This window comes from Salvelinus fontinalis, unplaced genomic scaffold, assembly GCF_029448725.1.
Source record: "Salvelinus fontinalis isolate EN_2023a unplaced genomic scaffold, ASM2944872v1 scaffold_0135, whole genome shotgun sequence".
Lineage (NCBI taxonomy): Eukaryota > Metazoa > Chordata > Actinopteri > Salmoniformes > Salmonidae > Salvelinus > Salvelinus fontinalis.
In genome coordinates this window covers 83501-109407 of record NW_026600344.1, presented here as the reverse complement: position 1 = coordinate 109407, position 25907 = coordinate 83501, and the positions used below count along the sequence as shown (strand labels likewise).

Here is a 25907-nt window from a genome sequence, read left to right as displayed (position 1 = left end):
GTTGTATAATAATAACCTGTCCTTACTAGGATTGTTGTATAATTATAACCTGTCCTTACTAGGATTGTTGTATATTTATAACCTGTCCTTACTAGGATTGTTGTATATTAATAACCTGTCCTTACTAGGATTGTTGTATATTTATAACCTGTCCTTACTAGGATTGTTGTATGTTTATAACCTGTCCTTACTAGGATTGTTGTATATTTATAACCTGTCCTTACTAGGATTGTTGTATATTTATAACCTGTCCTTACTAGGATTGTTGTATAATTATAACCTGTCCTTACTAGGATTGTTGTATAATTATAACCTGTCCTTACTAGGATTGTTGTATAATTATAACCTGTCCTTACTAGGATTGTTGTATATTTATAACCTGTCCTTACTAGGATTGTTGTATGTTTATAACCTGTCCTTACTAGGATTGTTGTATAATTATAACCTGTCCTTACTAGGATTGTTGTATAATTATAACCTGTCCTTACTAGGATTGTTGTATGTTTATAACCTGTCCTTACTAGGATTGTTTTAGTACTGGAGCAGCATTGTTACATGGTTGTGTGTCTGTTGACAGTCGGCCGTAGAAAAGAGTCAAATCAACATTAAATCGAGAGCATCATCAGAGCACAAATAGTCCCTCCTCCATGTTTACAGGGTCAACAATACACCTGTTTAGAGACAGTCAGTCAGTCAGCACAATGGTTCTCTGTTCTCCTCTCTGTACCTCTCTCAATTCAATGCACCTGTTTAGAGACAGTCAGTCAGTCAGCACAATGGTTCTCCTCTTCCTCTCTGTACCTCTCTCAATTCAATTTAAAGGCTTTATTGGCATGGGAAACATGTGTTAACATTGCCAAAGCAAGTGAGGTAGATAATAAAGGAAAGTGAAATAAACAATATTAAATGAACAGTAAACATTACACATACAGAAGTTCCAAAAGAATAAAGACATTTCAAATGTCATATTATGTCTATATTCAGTGTTGTAACGATGTGTAAATAGTTAAAGTACAAAAAAGGAAAATAAATAAACATAAATATGGGTTGTATTTACAATGGTGTTTGTTCTTCACTGGTTGCCCTTTTCTTGTGGCAACAGGTCACACATCTTGCTGCTGTGAACCCCCCCCCTCCCCCAACTCTCTCTGTTTAAGTGCAATAGATAATAAACAGAAGTGAAGTAAACCATAAAACATGTACAGTAAACATGTCATATAATGGCTATGTACAGTGTTGTAATCACTCTCATATAATGGCTATGTACAGTGTTGTAATCACTCTCATATAATGGCTATGTACAGTGTTGTAATCACTCTCATATAATGGCTATGTACAGTGTTGTAATCACTCTCAATTGAAAGGGCTTCATTGGCATGGGAAAGACCCAACCAAACCACGAGAAAATAGAAAGAGAATTACATGACAAAGAATTTGGAAAGAATTTACAAAAAAACAGAGCAAACTAGAATGCAATCTGGCCCTAAACAGAGAGTACAGTCTCTCTCTCTCTCTCTCTCTCTCTCTCTCTCTCTCTCTCTCTCTCTCTCTCTCTCTCTCTCTCTCTCTCTCTCTCTGCCACTCCCTTCACTTCGGAGGCAGGCTAGCCCAGCGCTAAGTCCCGCCCCAGAGCAGGCCAGTCGGAGTTGGACCGGAGATAGACTGTCTTCGACCAGTCGTTACTAGACGCATCTGGACCGGAGCCGCACCACAGCAGCTAACCCGCACCTCCATTTAACACGGACACTTTTTACAGAATTTATTATTTATCTATTTTTCAACCTGTCGTTCAGGTGGATTCTGGATAGTCTGACCGGTCGAGGCTGCCTCCCCTCACCCGTTCTACCGTGTACAAGGAACTCAGGTAAGCCGAAACCTCCCGCTAGTATGCAGCAGCAACAGGTGTACGTGTGTGAGTATCTGTATGCGCGCCCGCGGGTGCGTGTGTGCTTGTGTGTGGTTTCGAAATATACAGATGCAACACAGCCTACAGATAACCTCGTATCTATGACCGAATAGCAGGCAAGTTGTAGCGTCTATTAGACGCGGTTGAGAGAGAAAAAGTTGAGAGAGAGAGAGAGAGAGAGAGAGTGTCGTAACCTAAGCAGGTGTATCTCGCCGTCTAGGCTTCTTTGCACAGAGTCAGTGTTTTTCCGCTGGTCACAGACCGGGGTACAGCCTGTAATCGAACCAGGGTGTCTCTAGTGACGCCTCAAGCACTGAGATGCAGTACTGTACACCGCTGGGAGCCCTCGATCTCTCACAATGCCTCACTCTTTGTGTAGCTCTCTCGCTGCATCTCTCCATACCTCCATTCACTCCCTTCTGTCTCTGTGCACACAGAGCATGACTATATACAACTGAGACTAATAGAAAACGGGCCATTTCCCTCTAGTTAATACCCAGATACCGTCACCTGACAAACTCAAACATTGACCCAGAGAGAGCAGAGCACACAGCATTATGAAGACTCTACATGAGTACACACTGAGTAGCATTATGAAGTCTCTACATAAGGACACACTGAGTAGCATTATGAAGACTCTACATAAGGACACACTGAGTAGCATTATGAAGACTCTACATAAGGACACACTGAGTAGCATTATGAAGACTCTACATAAGGACACACTGAGCAGCATTATGAAGACTCTACATAAGGACACACTGAGTAGCATTATGAAGACTCTACATAAGGACACACTGAGTAGCATTATGAAGACTCTACATAAGGACACACTGAGCAGCATTATGAAGACTCTACATAAGTACACACTGAGCAGCACTATGAAGACTCTACATAAGGACACACTGAGCAGCATTATGAAGACTCTACATAAGGACACACCGAGTAGCATTATGAAGACTCTACATAAGTACACACTGAGTAGCATTATGAAGACTCTACATAAGGACACACTGAGCAGCATTATGAAGACTCTACATAAGGACACACTGAGTAGCATTATGAAGACTCTACATAAGGACACACTGAGCAGCATTATGAAGACTCTACATAAGTACACACTGAGTAGCATTATGAAGACTCTACATAAGTACACACTGAGTAGCATTATGAAGACTCTACATAAGGACAAACTGAGCAGCATTATGAAGACTTTACATAAGGACACACTGAGTAGCATTATGAAGACTCTACATAAGTACACACTGAGTAGCATTATGAAGACTCTACATAAGGACACACTGAGCAGCATTATGAAGACTCTACATAAGGACACACTGAGTAGCATTATGAAGACTCTACATAAGGACACACTGAGCAGCATTATGAAGACTCTACATAAGGACACACCGAGTAGCATTATGAAGACTCTACATAAGTACACACTGAGTAGCATTATGAAGACTCTACATAAGGACACACTGAGCAGCATTATGAAGACTCTACATAAGGACACACTGAGTAGCATTATGAAGACTCTACATAAGGACACACTGAGCAGCATTATGAAGACTCTACATAAGGACACACTGAGTAGCATTATGAAGACTCTACATAAGGACACACTGAGCAGCATTATGAAGACTCTACATAAGGACACACTGAGCAGCATTATGAAGACTCTACATAAGGACACACTGAGTAGCATTATGAAGACTCTACATAAGGACACACTGAGCAGCATTATGAAGACTCTACATAAGTACACACTGAGTAGCATTATGAAGACTCTACATAAGGACACACTGAGTAGCATTATGAAGACTCTACATAAGGACACACTGAGCAGCATTATGAAGACTCTACATAAGTACACACTGAGTAGCATTATGAAGACTCTACATAAGTACACACTGAGTGCCATTGTGTCCTCAATGGCACCCTATTCCCCTTTATAGTGCACTATTTATGACAATAGGTTGTATAGGGATTTGGGTGCTGTTTAGTACACACCCTGAATGTCACATGACCTTGTGACCAGGATGTTGTCCCAGGAACTACCTTAGTTAATGTTGATCCATAATGTCAGTAGTCTGTTCTACCTTAGTTAATGTTGGTCAGTCAGTAGTCTGTTCTACCTTAGTTAATGTTGGTCCATAATGTCAGTAGTCTGTTCTACCTTAGTTAATGTTGGTCCATAATGTCATTAGTCTGTTCTACCTTAGTTAATGTTGGTCCATAATGTCAGTAGTCTGTTCTACCTTAGTTAATGTTGGTCCATAATGTCAGTAGTCTGTTCTACCTTAGTTAATGTTGATCCATAATGTCAGTAGTCTGTTCTACCTTAGTTAATGTTGATCCATAATGTCAGTAGTCTGTTCTACCTTAGTTAATGTTGGTCCATAATGTCAGTAGTCTGTTCTACCTTAGTTAATGTTGGTCCATAATGTCAGTAGTCTGTTTTACCTTAGTTAATGTTGATCCGTAATGTCAGTAGTCTGTTCTACCTTAGTTAATGTTGGTCCATAATGTCAGTAGTCTGTTCTACCTTAGTTAATGTTGGTCCATAATGTCAGTAGTCTGTTTTACCTTAGTTAATGTTGATCCGTAATGTCAGTAGTCTGTTCTACCTTAGTTAATGTTGGTCCATAATGTCAGTAGTCTGTTCTACCTTAGTTAATGTTGGTCCATAATGTCAGTAGTCTGTTCTACCTTAGTTAATGTTGATCCATAATGTCAGTAGTCTGTTCTACCTTAGTTAATGTTGATCCATAATGCCAGTAGTCTGTTCTACCTTAGTTAATGTTGGTCCATAATGTCAGTAGTCTGTTCTACCTTAGTTAATGTTGGTCCGTAATGTCAGTAGTCTGTTCTACCTTAGTTAATGTTGATCCATAATGTCAGTAGTCTGTTCTACCTTAGTTAATGTTGATCCATAATGTCAGTAGTCTGTTCTACCTTAGTTAATGTTGGTCCGTAATGTCAGTAGTCTGTTCTACCTTAGTTAATGTTAGTCCATAATGTCAGTAGTCTGTTCTACCTTAGTTAATGTTGGTCCGTAATGTCAGTAGTCTGTTCTACCTTAGTTAATGTTGGTCCATAATGTCAGTAGTCTGTTCTACCTTAGTTAATGTTGGTCTGTAATGTCAGTAGTCAGTTCTACCTTAGTTAATGTTGGTCCATAATGTCAGTAGTCTGTTTTACCTTAGTTAATGTTGGTCCATAATGTCAGTAGTCTGTTCTACCTTAGTTAATGTTGATCCATAATGTCAGTAGTCTGTTCTACCTTAGTTAATGTTGGTCCATAATGTCAGTAGTCTGTTCTACCTTAGTTAATGTTGGTCCATAATGTCAGTAGTCTGTTCTACCTTAGTTAATGTTGGTCCATAATGTCAGTAGTCTGTTCTACCTTAGTTAATGTTGGTCCGTAATGTCAGTAGTCTGTTCTACCTTAGTTAATCTTGATCCGTAATGTCAGTAGTCTGTTCTACCTTAGTTAATGTTGATCCATAATGTCAGTAATCTGTTCTACCTTAGTTAATGTTGATCCATAATGTCAGTAGTCTGTTCTACCTTAGTTAATGTTGATCCGTAATGTCAGTAGTCTGTTCTACCTTAGTTAATGTTGATCCATAATGTCAGTAGTCTGTTCTACCTTAGTTAATGTTGGTCCATAATGTCAGTAGTCTGTTCTACCTTAGTTAATGTTGATCCATAATGTCAGTAGTCTGTTCTACCTTAGTTAATGTTGATCCGTAATGTCAGTAGTCTGTTCTACCTTAGTTAATGTTGATCCATAATGTCAGTAGTCTGTTCTACCTTAGTTAATGTTGGTCCATAATGTCAGTAGTCTGTTCTACCTTAGTTAATGTTGATCCATAATGTCAGTAGTCTGTTCTACCTTAGTTCATGTTGATCCATAATGTCAGTAGTCTGTTCTACCTTAGTTAATGTTGGTCCATAATGTCAGTAGTCTGTTCTACCTTAGTTAATGTTGATCCATAATGTCAGTAGTCTGTTCTACCTTAGTTAATGTTGGTCCGTAATGTCAGTAGTCTGTTCTACCTTAGTTAATGTTGATCCATAATGTCAGTAGTCTGTTGGTCCATAATGTCAGTAGTCTGTTCTACCTTAGTTAATGTTGATCCATAATGTCAGTAGTCTGTTCTACCTTAGTTAATGTTGATCCATAATGTCAGTAGTCTGTTCTACCTTAGTTAATGTTGGTCCATAATGTCAGTAGTCTGTTCTACCTTAGTTAATGTTGATCCATAATGTCAGTAGTCTGTTCTACCTTAGTTAATGTTGATCCATAATGTCAGTAGTGTGTTCTACCTTAGTTAATGTTGATCCATAATGTCAGTAGTCTGTTCTACCTTAGTTAATGTTGATGCATAATGTCAGTAGTCTGTTCTACCTTAGTTAATGTTGATCCATAATGTCAGTAGTCTGTTCTACCTTAGTTAATGTTGGTCCATAATGTCAGTAGTCTATTCTACCTTAGTTAATGTTGATCCATAATGTCAGTAGTCTGTTCTACCTTAGTTAATGTTGGTCCATAATGTCAGTAGTCTGTTCTACCTTAGTTAATGTTGGTCCATAATGTCAGTAGTCTGTTCTACCTTAGTTAATGTTGATCAGTCAGTAGTCTGTTCTACCTTAGTTAATGTTGGTCCATAATGTCAGTAGTCTGTTCTACCTTAGTTAATGTTGATCCGTAATGTCAGTAGTCTGTTCTACCTTAGTTAATGTTGGTCCATAATGTCAGTAGTCTGTTGGTCCATAATGTCAGTAGTCTGTTCTACCTTAGTTAATGTTGATCCATAATGTCAGTAGTCTGGTCTACCTTAGTTAATGTTGATCAGTCAGTAGTCTGTTCTACCTTAGTTAATGTTGGTCCATAATGTCAGTAGTCTGTTCTACCTTAGTTAATGTTGATCCATAATGTCAGTAGTCTGTTCTACCTTAGTTAATGTTGATCCATAATGTCAGTAGTCTGTTCTACCTTAGTTAATGTTGGTCCGTAATGTCAGTAGTCTGTTCTACCTTAGTTAATGTTGGTCCATAATGTCAGTAGTCTGTTCTACCTTAGTTAATGTTGGTCCATAATGTCAGTAGTCTGTTCTACCTTAGTTAATGTTGGTCCATAATGTCAGTAGTCTGTTCTACGTTAGTTAATGTTGATCCATAATGTCAATAGTCTGTCCTACCTTAGTTAATGTTGGTCCATAATGTCAGTAGTCTGTTCTACCTTAGTTAATGTTGGTCCATAATGTCAGTAGTCTGTTCTACCTTAGTTAATGTTGATCCATAATGTCAGTAGTCTGTTCTACCTTAGTTAATGTTGATCCATAATGTCAGTAGTGTGTTCTACCTTAGTTAATGTTGATCCATAATGTCAGTAGTCTGTTCTACCTTAGTTAATGTTGATGCATAATGTCAGTAGTCTGTTCTACCTTAGTTAATGTTGATCCATAATGTCAGTAGTCTGTTCTACCTTAGTTAATGTTGGTCCATAATGTCAGTAGTCTATTCTACCTTAGTTAATGTTGATCCATAATGTCAGTAGTCTGTTCTACCTTAGTTAATGTTGGTCCATAATGTCAGTAGTCTGTTCTACCTTAGTTAATGTTGGTCCATAATGTCAGTAGTCTGTTCTACCTTAGTTAATGTTGATCAGTCAGTAGTCTGTTCTACCTTAGTTAATGTTGGTCCATAATGTCAGTAGTCTGTTCTACCTTAGTTAATGTTGATCCGTAATGTCAGTAGTCTGTTCTACCTTAGTTAATGTTGGTCCATAATGTCAGTAGTCTGTTGGTCCATAATGTCAGTAGTCTGTTCTACCTTAGTTAATGTTGGTCCATAATGTCAGTAGTCTGTTCTACCTTAGTTAATGTTGATCCATAATGTCAGTAGTCTGTTCTACCTTAGTTAATGTTGATCCATAATGTCAGTAGTGTGTTCTACCTTAGTTAATGTTGATCCATAATGTCAGTAGTCTGTTCTACCTTAGTTAATGTTGATGCATAATGTCAGTAGTCTGTTCTACCTTAGTTAATGTTGATCCATAATGTCAGTAGTCTGTTCTACCTTAGTTAATGTTGGTCCATAATGTCAGTAGTCTATTCTACCTTAGTTAATGTTGATCCATAATGTCAGTAGTCTGTTCTACCTTAGTTAATGTTGGTCCATAATGTCAGTAGTCTGTTCTACCTTAGTTAATGTTGGTCCATAATGTCAGTAGTCTGTTCTACCTTAGTTAATGTTGATCAGTCAGTAGTCTGTTCTACCTTAGTTAATGTTGGTCCATAATGTCAGTAGTCTGTTCTACCTTAGTTAATGTTGATCCGTAATGTCAGTAGTCTGTTCTACCTTAGTTAATGTTGGTCCATAATGTCAGTAGTCTGTTGGTCCATAATGTCAGTAGTCTGTTCTACCTTAGTTAATGTTGATCCATAATGTCAGTAGTCTGGTCTACCTTAGTTAATGTTGATCAGTCAGTAGTCTGTTCTACCTTAGTTAATGTTGGTCCATAATGTCAGTAGTCTGTTCTACCTTAGTTAATGTTGATCCATAATGTCAGTAGTCTGTTCTACCTTAGTTAATGTTGATCCATAATGTCAGTAGTCTGTTCTACCTTAGTTAATGTTGGTCCGTAATGTCAGTAGTCTGTTCTACCTTAGTTAATGTTGGTCCATAATGTCAGTAGTCTGTTCTACCTTAGTTAATGTTGGTCCATAATGTCAGTAGTCTGTTCTACCTTAGTTAATGTTGGTCCATAATGTCAGTAGTCTGTTCTACGTTAGTTAATGTTGATCCATAATGTCAGTAGTCTGTTCTACCTTAGTTAATGTTGGTCCATAATGTCAGTAGTCTGTTCTACCTTAGTTAATGTTGATCCATAATGTCAGTAGTCTGTTCTACCTTAGTTAATGTTGATCCATAATGTCAGTAGTGTGTTCTACCTTAGTTAATGTTGATCCATAATGTCAGTAGTCTGTTCTACCTTAGTTAATGTTGATGCATAATGTCAGTAGTCTGTTCTACCTTAGTTAATGTTGATCCATAATGTCAGTAGTCTGTTCTACCTTAGTTAATGTTGGTCCATAATGTCAGTAGTCTATTCTACCTTAGTTAATGTTGATCCATAATGTCAGTAGTCTGTTCTACCTTAGTTAATGTTGGTCCATAATGTCAGTAGTCTGTTCTACCTTAGTTAATGTTGGTCCATAATGTCAGTAGTCTGTTCTACCTTAGTTAATGTTGATCAGTCAGTAGTCTGTTCTACCTTAGTTAATGTTGGTCCATAATGTCAGTAGTCTGTTCTACCTTAGTTAATGTTGATCCGTAATGTCAGTAGTCTGTTCTACCTTAGTTAATGTTGGTCCATAATGTCAGTAGTCTGTTGGTCCATAATGTCAGTAGTCTGTTCTACCTTAGTTAATGTTGATCCATAATGTCAGTAGTCTGGTCTACCTTAGTTAATGTTGATCAGTCAGTAGTCTGTTCTACCTTAGTTAATGTTGGTCCATAATGTCAGTAGTCTGTTCTACCTTAGTTAATGTTGATCCATAATGTCAGTAGTCTGTTCTACCTTAGTTAATGTTGATCCATAATGTCAGTAGTCTGTTCTACCTTAGTTAATGTTGGTCCGTAATGTCAGTAGTCTGTTCTACCTTAGTTAATGTTGGTCCATAATGTCAGTAGTCTGTTCTACCTTAGTTAATGTTGGTCCATAATGTCAGTAGTCTGTTCTACCTTAGTTAATGTTGGTCCATAATGTCAGTAGTCTGTTCTACGTTAGTTAATGTTGATCCATAATGTCAATAGTCTGTCCTACCTTAGTTAATGTTGGTCCATAATGTCAGTAATCTGTTCTACCTTAGTTAATGTTGGTCCATAATGTCAGTAGTCTGTTCTACCTTAGTTAATGTTGATCCATAATGTCAGTAGTCTGTTCTACCTTAGTTAATGTTGGTCCATAATGTCAGTAGTCTGTTCTACCTTAGTTAATGTTGGTCCATAATGTCAGTAGTCTGTTCTACGTTAGTTAATGTTGATCCATAATGTCAATAGTCTGTCCTACCTTAGTTAATGTTGGTCCATAATGTCAGTAGTCTGTTCTACCTTAGTTAATGTTGGTCCATAATGTCAGTAGTCTGTTCTACCTTAGTTAATGTTGATCCATAATGTCAGTAGTCTGTTCTACCTTAGTTCATGTTGATCCATAATGTCAGTAGTCTGTTCTACCTTAGTTAATGTTGGTCCATAATGTCAGTAGTCTGTTCTACCTTAGTTAATGTTGGTCCGTAATGTCAGTAGTCTGTTCTACCTTAGTTCATGTTGATCCATAATGTCAGTAGTCTGTTCTACCTTAGTTAATGTTGGTCCATAATGTCAGTAGTCTGTTCTACCTTAGTTAATGTTGATCCATAATGTCAGTAGTCTGTTCTACCTTAGTTCATGTTGATCCGTAATGTCAGTAGTCTGTTCTACCTTAGTTAATGTTGATCCATAATGTCAGTAGTCTGTTGGTCCATAATGTCAGTAGTCTGTTCTACCATAGTTAATGTTGATCCATAATGTCAGTAGTCTGTTCTACCTTAGTTAATGTTGATCCATAATGTCAGTAGTCTGTTCTACCTTAGTTAATGTTGGTCCATAATGTCAGTAGTCTGTTCTACCTTAGTTAATGTTGGTCCATAATGTCAGTAGTCTGTTGGTCCATAATGTCAGTAGTCTGTTCTACCTTAGTTAATGTTGGTCCATAATGTCAGTAGTCTGTTCTACCTTAGTTAATGTTGATCCATAATGTCAGTAGTCTGTTCTACCTTAGTTAATGTTGATCCATAATGTCAGTAGTGTGTTCTACCTTAGTTAATGTTGATCCATAATGTCAGTAGTCTGTTCTACCTTAGTTAATGTTGATGCATAATGTCAGTAGTCTGTTCTACCTTAGTTAATGTTGATCCATAATGTCAGTAGTCTGTTCTACCTTAGTTAATGTTGGTCCATAATGTCAGTAGTCTATTCTACCTTAGTTAATGTTGATCCATAATGTCAGTAGTCTGTTCTACCTTAGTTAATGTTGGTCCATAATGTCAGTAGTCTGTTCTACCTTAGTTAATGTTGGTCCATAATGTCAGTAGTCTGTTCTACCTTAGTTAATGTTGATCAGTCAGTAGTCTGTTCTACCTTAGTTAATGTTGGTCCATAATGTCAGTAGTCTGTTCTACCTTAGTTAATGTTGATCCGTAATGTCAGTAGTCTGTTCTACCTTAGTTAATGTTGGTCCATAATGTCAGTAGTCTGTTGGTCCATAATGTCAGTAGTCTGTTCTACCTTAGTTAATGTTGATCCATAATGTCAGTAGTCTGGTCTACCTTAGTTAATGTTGATCAGTCAGTAGTCTGTTCTACCTTAGTTAATGTTGGTCCATAATGTCAGTAGTCTGTTCTACCTTAGTTAATGTTGATCCATAATGTCAGTAGTCTGTTCTACCTTAGTTAATGTTGATCCATAATGTCAGTAGTCTGTTCTACCTTAGTTAATGTTGGTCCGTAATGTCAGTAGTCTGTTCTACCTTAGTTAATGTTGGTCCATAATGTCAGTAGTCTGTTCTACCTTAGTTAATGTTGGTCCATAATGTCAGTAGTCTGTTCTACCTTAGTTAATGTTGGTCCATAATGTCAGTAGTCTGTTCTACGTTAGTTAATGTTGATCCATAATGTCAGTAGTCTGTTCTACCTTAGTTAATGTTGGTCCATAATGTCAGTAGTCTGTTCTACCTTAGTTAATGTTGATCCATAATGTCAGTAGTCTGTTCTACCTTAGTTAATGTTGATCCATAATGTCAGTAGTGTGTTCTACCTTAGTTAATGTTGATCCATAATGTCAGTAGTCTGTTCTACCTTAGTTAATGTTGATGCATAATGTCAGTAGTCTGTTCTACCTTAGTTAATGTTGATCCATAATGTCAGTAGTCTGTTCTACCTTAGTTAATGTTGGTCCATAATGTCAGTAGTCTATTCTACCTTAGTTAATGTTGATCCATAATGTCAGTAGTCTGTTCTACCTTAGTTAATGTTGGTCCATAATGTCAGTAGTCTGTTCTACCTTAGTTAATGTTGGTCCATAATGTCAGTAGTCTGTTCTACCTTAGTTAATGTTGATCAGTCAGTAGTCTGTTCTACCTTAGTTAATGTTGGTCCATAATGTCAGTAGTCTGTTCTACCTTAGTTAATGTTGATCCGTAATGTCAGTAGTCTGTTCTACCTTAGTTAATGTTGGTCCATAATGTCAGTAGTCTGTTGGTCCATAATGTCAGTAGTCTGTTCTACCTTAGTTAATGTTGATCCATAATGTCAGTAGTCTGGTCTACCTTAGTTAATGTTGATCAGTCAGTAGTCTGTTCTACCTTAGTTAATGTTGGTCCATAATGTCAGTAGTCTGTTCTACCTTAGTTAATGTTGATCCATAATGTCAGTAGTCTGTTCTACCTTAGTTAATGTTGATCCATAATGTCAGTAGTCTGTTCTACCTTAGTTAATGTTGGTCCGTAATGTCAGTAGTCTGTTCTACCTTAGTTAATGTTGGTCCATAATGTCAGTAGTCTGTTCTACCTTAGTTAATGTTGGTCCATAATGTCAGTAGTCTGTTCTACCTTAGTTAATGTTGGTCCATAATGTCAGTAGTCTGTTCTACGTTAGTTAATGTTGATCCATAATGTCAATAGTCTGTCCTACCTTAGTTAATGTTGGTCCATAATGTCAGTAGTCTGTTCTACCTTAGTTAATGTTGGTCCATAATGTCAGTAGTCTGTTCTACCTTAGTTAATGTTGATCCATAATGTCAGTAGTCTGTTCTACCTTAGTTAATGTTGGTCCATAATGTCAGTAGTCTGTTCTACCTTAGTTAATGTTGGTCCATAATGTCAGTAGTCTGTTCTACGTTAGTTAATGTTGATCCATAATGTCAATAGTCTGTCCTACCTTAGTTAATGTTGGTCCATAATGTCAGTAGTCTGTTCTACCTTAGTTAATGTTGGTCCATAATGTCAGTAGTCTGTTCTACCTTAGTTAATGTTGATCCATAATGTCAGTAGTCTGTTCTACCTTAGTTCATGTTGATCCATAATGTCAGTAGTCTGTTCTACCTTAGTTAATGTTGGTCCATAATGTCAGTAGTCTGTTCTACCTTAGTTAATGTTGGTCCGTAATGTCAGTAGTCTGTTCTACCTTAGTTCATGTTGATCCATAATGTCAGTAGTCTGTTCTACCTTAGTTAATGTTGGTCCATAATGTCAGTAGTCTGTTCTACCTTAGTTAATGTTGATCCATAATGTCAGTAGTCTGTTCTACCTTAGTTAATGTTGGTCCGTAATGTCAGTAGTCTGTTCTACCTTAGTTAATGTTGATCCATAATGTCAGTAGTCTGTTGGTCCATAATGTCAGTAGTCTGTTCTACCTTAGTTAATGTTGATCCATAATGTCAGTAGTCTGTTCTACCTTAGTTAATGTTGATCCATAATGTCAGTAGTCTGTTCTACCTTAGTTAATGTTGGTCCATAATGTCAGTAGTCTGTTCTACCTTAGTTAATGTTGATCCATAATGTCAGTAGTCTGTTCTACCTTAGTTAATGTTGATCCATAATGTCAGTAGTGTGTTCTACCTTAGTTAATGTTGATCCATAATGTCAGTAGTCTGTTCTACCTTAGTTAATGTTGATGCATAATGTCAGTAGTCTGTTCTACCTTAGTTAATGTTGATCCATAATGTCAGTAGTCTGTTCTACCTTAGTTAATGTTGGTCCATAATGTCAGTAGTCTATTCTACCTTAGTTAATGTTGATCCATAATGTCAGTAGTCTGTTCTACCTTAGTTAATGTTGGTCCATAATGTCAGTAGTCTGTTCTACCTTAGTTAATGTTGGTCCATAATGTCAGTAGTCTGTTCTACCTTAGTTAATGTTGATCAGTCAGTAGTCTGTTCTACCTTAGTTAATGTTGGTCCATAATGTCAGTAGTCTGTTCTACCTTAGTTAATGTTGATCCGTAATGTCAGTAGTCTGTTCTACCTTAGTTAATGTTGGTCCATAATGTCAGTAGTCTGTTGGTCCATAATGTCAGTAGTCTGTTCTACCTTAGTTAATGTTGATCCATAATGTCAGTAGTTTGTTCTACCTTAGTTAATGTTGATCAGTCAGTAGTCTGTTCTACCTTAGTTAATGTTGGTCCATAATGTCAGTAGTCTGTTCTACCTTAGTTAATGTTGATCCATAATGTCAGTAGTCTGTTCTACCTTAGTTAATGTTGATCCATAATGTCAGTAGTCTGTTCTACCTTAGTTAATGTTGATCCGTAATGTCAGTAGTCTGTTCTACCTTAGTTAATGTTGATCCGTAATGTCAGTAGTCTGTTCTACCTTAGTTAATGTTGGTCCATAATGTCAGTAGTCTGTTCTACCTTAGTTAATGTTGATCAATAATGTCAGTAATCTGTTCTACCTTAGTTAATGTTGATCCATAATGTCAGTAGTCTGTTCTACCTTAGTTAATGTTGGTCCATAATGTCAGTAGTCTGTTCTAGCTTAGTTAATGTTGATCAATAATGTCAGTAATCTGTTCTACCTTAGTTAATGTTGATCCATAATGTCAGTAGTCTGTTCTACCTTAGTTAATGTTGGTCCATAATGTCAGTAGTCTGTTCTACCTTAGTTAATGTTGATCCATAATGTCAGTAGTCTGTTCTACCTTAGTTAATGTTGGTCCATAATGTCAGTAGTCTGTTCTACCTTAGTTAATGTTGATCCATAATGTCAGTAGTCTGTTCTACCTTAGTTAATGTTGATCCATAATGTCAGTAGTCTGTTCTATCTTAGTTAATGTTGGTCCATAATGTCAGTAGTCTGTTCTACCTTAGTTAATGTTGATCCATAATGTCAGTAGTCTGTTCTACCTTAGTTAATGTTGGTCCATAATGTCAGTAGTCTGTTCTACCTTAGTTAATGTTGATCCATAATATCAGTAGTCTGTTCTACCTTAGTTAATGTTGATCCATAATGTCAGTAGTCTGTTCTACCTTAGTTAATGTTGATCAGTCAGTAGTCTGTTCTACCTTAGTTAATGTTGATCCATAATGTCAGTAGTCTGTTCTACCTTAGTTAATGTTGATCCGTAATGTCAGTAGTCTGTTCTACCTTAGTTAATGTTGATCCATAATGTCAGTAGTCTGTTCTACCTTAGTTAATGTTGGTCCATAATGTCAGTAGTCTGTTCTACCTTAGTTAATGTTGATCCATAATGTCAGTAGTCTGTTCTACCTTAGTTAATGTTGGTCCGTAATGTCAGTAGTCTGTTCTACCTTAGTTAATGTTGATCCATAATGTCAGTAGTCTGTTGGTCCATAATGTCAGTAGTCTGTTCTACCTTAGTTAATGTTGATCCATAATGTCAGTAGTCTGTTCTACCTTAGTTAATGTTGATCCATAATGTCAGTAGTCTGTTCTACCTTAGTTAATGTTGGTCCATAATGTCAGTAGTCTGTTCTACCTTAGTTAATGTTGATCCATAATGTCAGTAGTCTGTTCTACCTTAGTTAATGTTGATCCATAATGTCAGTAGTGTGTTCTACCTTAGTTAATGTTGATCCATAATGTCAGTAGTCTGTTCTACCTTAGTTAATGTTGATGCATAATGTCAGTAGTCTGTTCTACCTTAGTTAATGTTGATCCATAATGTCAGTAGTCTGTTCTACCTTAGTTAATGTTGGTCCATAATGTCAGTAGTCTATTCTACCTTAGTTAATGTTGATCCATAATGTCAGTAGTCTGTTCTACCTTAGTTAATGTTGGTCCATAATGTCAGTAGTCTGTTCTACCTTAGTTAATGTTGGTCCATAATGTCAGTAGTCTGTTCTACCTTAGTTAATGTTGATCAGTCAGTAGTCTGTTCTACCTTAGTTAATGTTGGTCCATAATGTCAGTAGTCTGTTCTACCTTAGTTAATGTTGATCCGTAATGTCAGTAGTCTGTTCTACCTTAGTTAATGTTGGTCCATAATGTCAGTAGTCTGTTGGTCCATAATGTCAGTAGTCTGTTCTACCTTAGTTAATGTTGATCCATAATGTCAGTAGTTTGTTCTACCTTAGTTAATGTTGATCAGTCAGTAGTCTGTTCTACCTTAGTTAATGTTGGTCCATAATGTCAGTAGTCTGTTCTACCTTAGTTAATGTTGATCCATAATGTCAGTAGTCTGTTCTACCTTAGTTAATGTTGATCCATAATGTCAGTAGTCTGTTCTACCTTAGTTAATGTTGATCCGTAATGTCAGTAGTCTGTTCTACCTTAGTTAATGTTGATCCGTAATGTCAGTAGTCTGTTCTACCTTAGTTAATGTTGGTCCATAATGTCAGTAGTCTGTTCTACCTTAGTTAATGTTGATCAATAATGTCAGTAATCTGTTCTACCTTAGTTAATGTTGATCCATAATGTCAGTAGTCTGTTCTACCTTAGTTAATGTTGGTCCATAATGTCAGTAGTCTGTTCTACCTTAGTTAATGTTGATCAATAATGTCAGTAATCTGTTCTACCTTAGTTAATGTTGATCCATAATGTCAGTAGTGTGTTCTACCTTAGTTAATGTTGATCCATAATGTCAGTAGTCTGTTCTACCTTAGTTAATGTTGATGCATAATGTCAGTAGTCTGTTCTACCTTAGTTAATGTTGATCCATAATGTCAGTAGTCTGTTCTACCTTAGTTAATGTTGGTCCATAATGTCAGTAGTCTATTCTACCTTAGTTAATGTTGATCCATAATGTCAGTAGTCTGTTCTACCTTAGTTAATGTTGGTCCATAATGTCAGTAGTCTGTTCTACCTTAGTTAATGTTGGTCCATAATGTCAGTAGTCTGTTCTACCTTAGTTAATGTTGATCAGTCAGTAGTCTGTTCTACCTTAGTTAATGTTGGTCCATAATGTCAGTAGTCTGTTCTACCTTAGTTAATGTTGATCCGTAATGTCAGTAGTCTGTTCTACCTTAGTTAATGTTGGTCCATAATGTCAGTAGTCTGTTGGTCCATAATGTCAGTAGTCTGTTCTACCTTAGTTAATGTTGGTCCATAATGTCAGTAGTCTGTTCTACCTTAGTTAATGTTGATCCATAATGTCAGTAGTCTGTTCTACCTTAGTTAATGTTGATCCATAATGTCAGTAGTGTGTTCTACCTTAGTTAATGTTGATCCATAATGTCAGTAGTCTGTTCTACCTTAGTTAATGTTGATGCATAATGTCAGTAGTCTGTTCTACCTTAGTTAATGTTGATCCATAATGTCAGTAGTCTGTTCTACCTTAGTTAATGTTGGTCCATAATGTCAGTAGTCTATTCTACCTTAGTTAATGTTGATCCATAATGTCAGTAGTCTGTTCTACCTTAGTTAATGTTGGTCCATAATGTCAGTAGTCTGTTCTACCTTAGTTAATGTTGGTCCATAATGTCAGTAGTCTGTTCTACCTTAGTTAATGTTGATCCGTAATGTCAGTAGTCTGTTCTACCTTAGTTAATGTTGGTCCATAATGTCAGTAGTCTGTTGGTCCATAATGTCAGTAGTCTGTTCTACCTTAGTTAATGTTGATCCATAATGTCAGTAGTCTGGTCTACCTTAGTTAATGTTGATCAGTCAGTAGTCTGTTCTACCTTAGTTAATGTTGGTCCATAATGTCAGTAGTCTGTTCTACCTTAGTTAATGTTGATCCATAATGTCAGTAGTCTGTTCTACCTTAGTTAATGTTGATCCATAATGTCAGTAGTCTGTTCTACCTTAGTTAATGTTGGTCCGTAATGTCAGTAGTCTGTTCTACCTTAGTTAATGTTGGTCCATAATGTCAGTAGTCTGTTCTACCTTAGTTAATGTTGGTCCATAATGTCAGTAGTCTGTTCTACCTTAGTTAATGTTGGTCCATAATGTCAGTAGTCTGTTCTACGTTAGTTAATGTTGATCCATAATGTCAGTAGTCTGTTCTACCTTAGTTAATGTTGGTCCATAATGTCAGTAGTCTGTTCTACCTTAGTTAATGTTGATCCATAATGTCAGTAGTCTGTTCTACCTTAGTTAATGTTGATCCATAATGTCAGTAGTGTGTTCTACCTTAGTTAATGTTGATCCATAATGTCAGTAGTCTGTTCTACCTTAGTTAATGTTGATGCATAATGTCAGTAGTCTGTTCTACCTTAGTTAATGTTGATCCATAATGTCAGTAGTCTGTTCTACCTTAGTTAATGTTGGTCCATAATGTCAGTAGTCTATTCTACCTTAGTTAATGTTGATCCATAATGTCAGTAGTCTGTTCTACCTTAGTTAATGTTGGTCCATAATGTCAGTAGTCTGTTCTACCTTAGTTAATGTTGGTCCATAATGTCAGTAGTCTGTTCTACCTTAGTTAATGTTGATCAGTCAGTAGTCTGTTCTACCTTAGTTAATGTTGGTCCATAATGTCAGTAGTCTGTTCTACCTTAGTTAATGTTGATCCGTAATGTCAGTAGTCTGTTCTACCTTAGTTAATGTTGGTCCATAATGTCAGTAGTCTGTTGGTCCATAATGTCAGTAGTCTGTTCTACCTTAGTTAATGTTGATCCATAATGTCAGTAGTCTGGTCTACCTTAGTTAATGTTGATCAGTCAGTAGTCTGTTCTACCTTAGTTAATGTTGGTCCATAATGTCAGTAGTCTGTTCTACCTTAGTTAATGTTGATCCATAATGTCAGTAGTCTGTTCTACCTTAGTTAATGTTGATCCATAATGTCAGTAGTCTGTTCTACCTTAGTTAATGTTGGTCCGTAATGTCAGTAGTCTGTTCTACCTTAGTTAATGTTGGTCCATAATGTCAGTAGTCTGTTCTACCTTAGTTAATGTTGGTCCATAATGTCAGTAGTCTGTTCTACCTTAGTTAATGTTGGTCCATAATGTCAGTAGTCTGTTCTACGTTAGTTAATGTTGATCCATAATGTCAATAGTCTGTCCTACCTTAGTTAATGTTGGTCCATAATGTCAGTAGTCTGTTCTACCTTAGTTAATGTTGGTCCATAATGTCAGTAGTCTGTTCTACCTTAGTTAATGTTGATCCATAATGTCAGTAGTCTGTTCTACCTTAGTTAATGTTGGTCCATAATGTCAGTAGTCTGTTCTACCTTAGTTAATGTTGGTCCATAATGTCAGTAGTCTGTTCTACGTTAGTTAATGTTGATCCATAATGTCAATAGTCTGTCCTACCTTAGTTAATGTTGGTCCATAATGTCAGTAGTCTGTTCTACCTTAGTTAATGTTGGTCCATAATGTCAGTAGTCTGTTCTACCTTAGTTAATGTTGATCCATAATGTCAGTAGTCTGTTCTACCTTAGTTCATGTTGATCCATAATGTCAGTAGTCTGTTCTACCTTAGTTAATGTTGGTCCATAATGTCAGTAGTCTGTTCTACCTTAGTTAATGTTGGTCCGTAATGTCAGTAGTCTGTTCTACCTTAGTTCATGTTGATCCATAATGTCAGTAGTCTGTTCTACCTTAGTTAATGTTGGTCCATAATGTCAGTAGTCTGTTCTACCTTAGTTAATGTTGATCCATAATGTCAGTAGTCTGTTCTACCTTAGTTCATGTTGATCCGTAATGTCAGTAGTCTGTTCTACCTTAGTTAATGTTGATCCATAATGTCAGTAGTCTGTTGGTCCATAATGTCAGTAGTCTGTTCTACCTTAGTTAATGTTGATCCATAATGTCAGTAGTCTGTTCTACCTTAGTTAATGTTGATCCATAATGTCAGTAGTCTGTTCTACCTTAGTTAATGTTGGTCCATAATGTCAGTAGTCTGTTCTACCTTAGTTAATGTTGGTCCATAATGTCAGTAGTCTGTTGGTCCATAATGTCAGTAGTCTGTTCTACCTTAGTTAATGTTGGTCCATAATGTCAGTAGTCTGTTCTACCTTAGTTAATGTTGATCCATAATGTCAGTAGTCTGTTCTACCTTAGTTAATGTTGATCCATAATGTCAGTAGTGTGTTCTACCTTAGTTAATGTTGATCCATAATGTCAGTAGTCTGTTCTACCTTAGTTAATGTTGATGCATAATGTCAGTAGTCTGTTCTACCTTAGTTAATGTTGATCCATAATGTCAGTAGTCTGTTCTACCTTAGTTAATGTTGGTCCATAATGTCAGTAGTCTATTCTACCTTAGTTAATGTTGATCCATAATGTCAGTAGTCTGTTCTACCTTAGTTAATGTTGGTCCATAATGTCAGTAGTCTGTTCTACCTTAGTTAATGTTGGTCCATAATGTCAGTAGTCTGTTCTACCTTAGTTAATGTTGATCAGTCAGTAGTCTGTTCTACCTTAGTTAATGTTGGTCCATAATGTCAGTAGTCTGTTCTACCTTAGTTAATGTTGATCCGTAATGTCAGTAGTCTGTTCTACCTTAGTTAATGTTGGTCCATAATGTCAGTAGTCTGTTGGTCCATAATGTCAGTAGTCTGTTCTACCTTAGTTAATGTTGATCCATAATGTCAGTAGTCTGGTCTACCTTAGTTAATGTTGATCAGTCAGTAGTCTGTTCTACCTTAGTTAATGTTGGTCCATAATGTCAGTAGTCTGTTCTACCTTAGTTAATGTTGATCCATAATGTCAGTAGTCTGTTCTACCTTAGTTAATGTTGATCCATAATGTCAGTAGTCTGTTCTACCTTAGTTAATGTTGGTCCGTAATGTCAGTAGTCTGTTCTACCTTAGTTAATGTTGGTCCATAATGTCAGTAGTCTGTTCTACCTTAGTTAATGTTGGTCCATAATGTCAGTAGTCTGTTCTACCTTAGTTAATGTTGGTCCATAATGTCAGTAGTCTGTTCTACGTTAGTTAATGTTGATCCATAATGTCAGTAGTCTGTTCTACCTTAGTTAATGTTGGTCCATAATGTCAGTAGTCTGTTCTACCTTAGTTAATGTTGATCCATAATGTCAGTAGTCTGTTCTACCTTAGTTAATGTTGATCCATAATGTCAGTAGTGTGTTCTACCTTAGTTAATGTTGATCCATAATGTCAGTAGTCTGTTCTACCTTAGTTAATGTTGATGCATAATGTCAGTAGTCTGTTCTACCTTAGTTAATGTTGATCCATAATGTCAGTAGTCTGTTCTACCTTAGTTAATGTTGGTCCATAATGTCAGTAGTCTATTCTACCTTAGTTAATGTTGATCCATAATGTCAGTAGTCTGTTCTACCTTAGTTAATGTTGGTCCATAATGTCAGTAGTCTGTTCTACCTTAGTTAATGTTGGTCCATAATGTCAGTAGTCTGTTCTACCTTAGTTAATGTTGATCAGTCAGTAGTCTGTTCTACCTTAGTTAATGTTGGTCCATAATGTCAGTAGTCTGTTCTACCTTAGTTAATGTTGATCCGTAATGTCAGTAGTCTGTTCTACCTTAGTTAATGTTGGTCCATAATGTCAGTAGTCTGTTGGTCCATAATGTCAGTAGTCTGTTCTACCTTAGTTAATGTTGATCCATAATGTCAGTAGTCTGGTCTACCTTAGTTAATGTTGATCAGTCAGTAGTCTGTTCTACCTTAGTTAATGTTGGTCCATAATGTCAGTAGTCTGTTCTACCTTAGTTAATGTTGATCCATAATGTCAGTAGTCTGTTCTACCTTAGTTAATGTTGATCCATAATGTCAGTAGTCTGTTCTACCTTAGTTAATGTTGGTCCGTAATGTCAGTAGTCTGTTCTACCTTAGTTAATGTTGGTCCATAATGTCAGTAGTCTGTTCTACCTTAGTTAATGTTGGTCCATAATGTCAGTAGTCTGTTCTACCTTAGTTAATGTTGGTCCATAATGTCAGTAGTCTGTTCTACGTTAGTTAATGTTGATCCATAATGTCAATAGTCTGTCCTACCTTAGTTAATGTTGGTCCATAATGTCAGTAGTCTGTTCTACCTTAGTTAATGTTGGTCCATAATGTCAGTAGTCTGTTCTACCTTAGTTAATGTTGATCCATAATGTCAGTAGTCTGTTCTACCTTAGTTAATGTTGGTCCATAATGTCAGTAGTCTGTTCTACCTTAGTTAATGTTGGTCCATAATGTCAGTAGTCTGTTCTACGTTAGTTAATGTTGATCCATAATGTCAATAGTCTGTCCTACCTTAGTTAATGTTGGTCCATAATGTCAGTAGTCTGTTCTACCTTAGTTAATGTTGGTCCATAATGTCAGTAGTCTGTTCTACCTTAGTTAATGTTGATCCATAATGTCAGTAGTCTGTTCTACCTTAGTTCATGTTGATCCATAATGTCAGTAGTCTGTTCTACCTTAGTTAATGTTGGTCCATAATGTCAGTAGTCTGTTCTACCTTAGTTAATGTTGGTCCGTAATGTCAGTAGTCTGTTCTACCTTAGTTCATGTTGATCCATAATGTCAGTAGTCTGTTCTACCTTAGTTAATGTTGGTCCATAATGTCAGTAGTCTGTTCTACCTTAGTTAATGTTGATCCATAATGTCAGTAGTCTGTTCTACCTTAGTTAATGTTGGTCCGTAATGTCAGTAGTCTGTTCTACCTTAGTTAATGTTGATCCATAATGTCAGTAGTCTGTTGGTCCATAATGTCAGTAGTCTGTTCTACCTTAGTTAATGTTGATCCATAATGTCAGTAGTCTGTTCTACCTTAGTTAATGTTGATCCATAATGTCAGTAGTCTGTTCTACCTTAGTTAATGTTGGTCCATAATGTCAGTAGTCTGTTCTACCTTAGTTAATGTTGATCCATAATGTCAGTAGTCTGTTCTACCTTAGTTAATGTTGATCCATAATGTCAGTAGTGTGTTCTACCTTAGTTAATGTTGATCCATAATGTCAGTAGTCTGTTCTACCTTAGTTAATGTTGATGCATAATGTCAGTAGTCTGTTCTACCTTAGTTAATGTTGATCCATAATGTCAGTAGTCTGTTCTACCTTAGTTAATGTTGGTCCATAATGTCAGTAGTCTATTCTACCTTAGTTAATGTTGATCCATAATGTCAGTAGTCTGTTCTACCTTAGTTAATGTTGGTCCATAATGTCAGTAGTCTGTTCTACCTTAGTTAATGTTGGTCCATAATGTCAGTAGTCTGTTCTACCTTAGTTAATGTTGATCAGTCAGTAGTCTGTTCTACCTTAGTTAATGTTGGTCCATAATGTCAGTAGTCTGTTCTACCTTAGTTAATGTTGATCCGTAATGTCAGTAGTCTGTTCTACCTTAGTTAATGTTGGTCCATAATGTCAGTAGTCTGTTGGTCCATAATGTCAGTAGTCTGTTCTACCTTAGTTAATGTTGATCCATAATGTCAGTAGTTTGTTCTACCTTAGTTAATGTTGATCAGTCAGTAGTCTGTTCTACCTTAGTTAATGTTGGTCCATAATGTCAGTAGTCTGTTCTACCTTAGTTAATGTTGATCCATAATGTCAGTAGTCTGTTCTACCTTAGTTAATGTTGATCCATAATGTCAGTAGTCTGTTCTACCTTAGTTAATGTTGATCCGTAATGTCAGTAGTCTGTTCTACCTTAGTTAATGTTGATCCGTAATGTCAGTAGTCTGTTCTACCTTAGTTAATGTTGGTCCATAATGTCAGTAGTCTGTTCTACCTTAGTTAATGTTGATCAATAATGTCAGTAATCTGTTCTACCTTAGTTAATGTTGATCCATAATGTCAGTAGTCTGTTCTACCTTAGTTAATGTTGGTCCATAATGTCAGTAGTCTGTTCTAGCTTAGTTAATGTTGATCAATAATGTCAGTAATCTGTTCTACCTTAGTTAATGTTGATCCATAATGTCAGTAGTCTGTTCTACCTTAGTTAATGTTGGTCCATAATGTCAGTAGTCTGTTCTACCTTAGTTAATGTTGATCCATAATGTCAGTAGTCTGTTCTACCTTAGTTAATGTTGGTCCATAATGTCAGTAGTCTGTTCTACCTTAGTTAATGTTGATCCATAATGTCAGTAGTCTGTTCTACCTTAGTTAATGTTGATCCATAATGTCAGTAGTCTGTTCTATCTTAGTTAATGTTGGTCCATAATGTCAGTAGTCTGTTCTACCTTAGTTAATGTTGATCCATAATGTCAGTAGTCTGTTCTACCTTAGTTAATGTTGGTCCATAATGTCAGTAGTCTGTTCTACCTTAGTTAATGTTGATCCATAATATCAGTAGTCTGTTCTACCTTAGTTAATGTTGATCCATAATGTCAGTAGTCTGTTCTACCTTAGTTAATGTTGATCAGTCAGTAGTCTGTTCTACCTTAGTTAATGTTGATCCATAATGTCAGTAGTCTGTTCTACCTTAGTTAATGTTGATCCGTAATGTCAGTAGTCTGTTCTACCTTAGTTAATGTTGATCCATAATGTCAGTAGTCTGTTCTACCTTAGTTAATGTTGGTCCATAATGTCAGTAGTCTGTTCTACCTTAGTTAATGTTGATCCATAATGTCAGTAGTCTGTTCTACCTTAGTTAATGTTGGTCCGTAATGTCAGTAGTCTGTTCTACCTTAGTTAATGTTGATCCATAATGTCAGTAGTCTGTTGGTCCATAATGTCAGTAGTCTGTTCTACCTTAGTTAATGTTGATCCATAATGTCAGTAGTCTGTTCTACCTTAGTTAATGTTGATCCATAATGTCAGTAGTCTGTTCTACCTTAGTTAATGTTGGTCCATAATGTCAGTAGTCTGTTCTACCTTAGTTAATGTTGATCCATAATGTCAGTAGTCTGTTCTACCTTAGTTAATGTTGATCCATAATGTCAGTAGTGTGTTCTACCTTAGTTAATGTTGATCCATAATGTCAGTAGTCTGTTCTACCTTAGTTAATGTTGATGCATAATGTCAGTAGTCTGTTCTACCTTAGTTAATGTTGATCCATAATGTCAGTAGTCTGTTCTACCTTAGTTAATGTTGGTCCATAATGTCAGTAGTCTATTCTACCTTAGTTAATGTTGATCCATAATGTCAGTAGTCTGTTCTACCTTAGTTAATGTTGGTCCATAATGTCAGTAGTCTGTTCTACCTTAGTTAATGTTGGTCCATAATGTCAGTAGTCTGTTCTACCTTAGTTAATGTTGATCAGTCAGTAGTCTGTTCTACCTTAGTTAATGTTGGTCCATAATGTCAGTAGTCTGTTCTACCTTAGTTAATGTTGATCCGTAATGTCAGTAGTCTGTTCTACCTTAGTTAATGTTGGTCCATAATGTCAGTAGTCTGTTGGTCCATAATGTCAGTAGTCTGTTCTACCTTAGTTAATGTTGATCCATAATGTCAGTAGTTTGTTCTACCTTAGTTAATGTTGATCAGTCAGTAGTCTGTTCTACCTTAGTTAATGTTGGTCCATAATGTCAGTAGTCTGTTCTACCTTAGTTAATGTTGATCCATAATGTCAGTAGTCTGTTCTACCTTAGTTAATGTTGATCCATAATGTCAGTAGTCTGTTCTACCTTAGTTAATGTTGATCCGTAATGTCAGTAGTCTGTTCTACCTTAGTTAATGTTGATCCGTAATGTCAGTAGTCTGTTCTACCTTAGTTAATGTTGGTCCATAATGTCAGTAGTCTGTTCTACCTTAGTTAATGTTGATCAATAATGTCAGTAATCTGTTCTACCTTAGTTAATGTTGATCCATAATGTCAGTAGTCTGTTCTACCTTAGTTAATGTTGGTCCATAATGTCAGTAGTCTGTTCTACCTTAGTTAATGTTGATCAATAATGTCAGTAATCTGTTCTACCTTAGTTAATGTTGATCCATAATGTCAGTAGTCTGTTCTACCTTAGTTAATGTTGGTCCATAATGTCAGTAGTCTGTTCTACCTTAGTTAATGTTGATCCATAATGTCAGTAGTCTGTTCTACCTTAGTTAATGTTGGTCCATAATGTCAGTAGTCTGTTCTACCTTAGTTAATGTTGATCCATAATGTCAGTAGTCTGTTCTACCTTAGTTAATGTTGATCCATAATGTCAGTA

The 25907-nt window shown here is 36.4% G+C and overlaps 1 protein-coding gene across 1 annotated transcript in view; it reads left to right on the top strand.

Annotated features, from left to right (window-relative positions):
• Positions 1 to 1641: 1641 nt before the first annotated feature.
• Positions 1642 to 25907, top strand: part of LOC129843430 (2-hydroxyacylsphingosine 1-beta-galactosyltransferase-like) — a gene marked incomplete at its 3' end in the record, with an annotated part of 84658 nt that continues 60392 nt past the window's right edge. Inside the window, exon 1 of the mRNA XM_055912143.1 lies at positions 1642 to 1864. The remainder of the gene's footprint in view (positions 1865 to 25907) is intronic.